The sequence below is a fragment of the Suncus etruscus genome, chromosome 15 (assembly GCF_024139225.1).
Source record: "Suncus etruscus isolate mSunEtr1 chromosome 15, mSunEtr1.pri.cur, whole genome shotgun sequence".
Taxonomy (NCBI): domain Eukaryota; kingdom Metazoa; phylum Chordata; class Mammalia; order Eulipotyphla; family Soricidae; genus Suncus; species Suncus etruscus.
The window spans coordinates 86045160-86045987 of NC_064862.1; the positions used below are offsets into that span (position 1 = coordinate 86045160).

The 828-nt window shown below is 48.4% G+C and overlaps 1 non-coding gene across 1 annotated transcript; it reads left to right on the top strand.

Moving 5' to 3' along the window:
- Positions 1 to 486: 486 nt before the first annotated feature.
- On the top strand, positions 487 to 593 carry LOC126031588 (U6 spliceosomal RNA). Its single transcript, XR_007503421.1, has one exon. It is a non-coding gene; the product is annotated as a U6 spliceosomal RNA (small nuclear RNA).
- Positions 594 to 828: the final 235 nt, after the last annotated feature.

Consider the following 828-nt stretch of genomic DNA (forward strand, 5'->3'; position numbering starts at 1 on the left):
GAAATACCAAAAAGAAAAACATAAGATAAAATTCCACCTTGTAAAGTCACCCAAAATCCAGGCAGATGGATTTAAAGAAGCAGGGTACTGACAAAGAATTAATAAACCAGATCAGGGGCCAGAGTGATAGTACAGTAGTAGGGCATTTGCCTTGCATGTGGACTACACTGGACAGACCTGGGTTCGATTCCCCGGCATACCATATGGTCTCCCTAGCCTGCCAGGAGCGATTTCTGAGCACAGAGCCAGGAGTAAACCCTGAGCACCAACAGGTGTGGTCCCCACCCCCCCCCCCCACCAAATATATAAAATAAACCAAGCCAGCCAGGAGAGAGTGAAGGAGTCAGTGTGAGCCTCAAGGCATCTCTGCCACCCAAAGCCAAAACTACTCTTTCTTCTTTCTTCACCAGGAGGGGGGAAGGTTGGGAGAGACAGACCACCTGCTGTCCAGGTGAGTTTTTACATATCAAAGGAATATCAAAAGAAGTGCTCGCTTTGGCAGCACATATACTAAAATTGGAACGATACAGAGAAGATTAGCATGGCCCCTGCACAAGGATGACATGCAAATTCGTGAAGTGTTCCATACATATCAAAGGAATATAAAAAAAAATATCAAAGGAAGAAGGGGGAAAGCCTCTGGAGCTGGGTGTCATCTGACAGAAAAGCACAAATCAAAATGGATAAAGACTTTATTCACGGGCCCGGGCGGTGGCGCTAAAGGTAAGGTGCCTGCCTTACCTGCGCTAGCCTAGGAAGGACCGCGGTTCGATCCCCCGGCGTCCCATATGGTCCCCCAAGCCAGGAGCGACTTCTGAGCGCATAGCC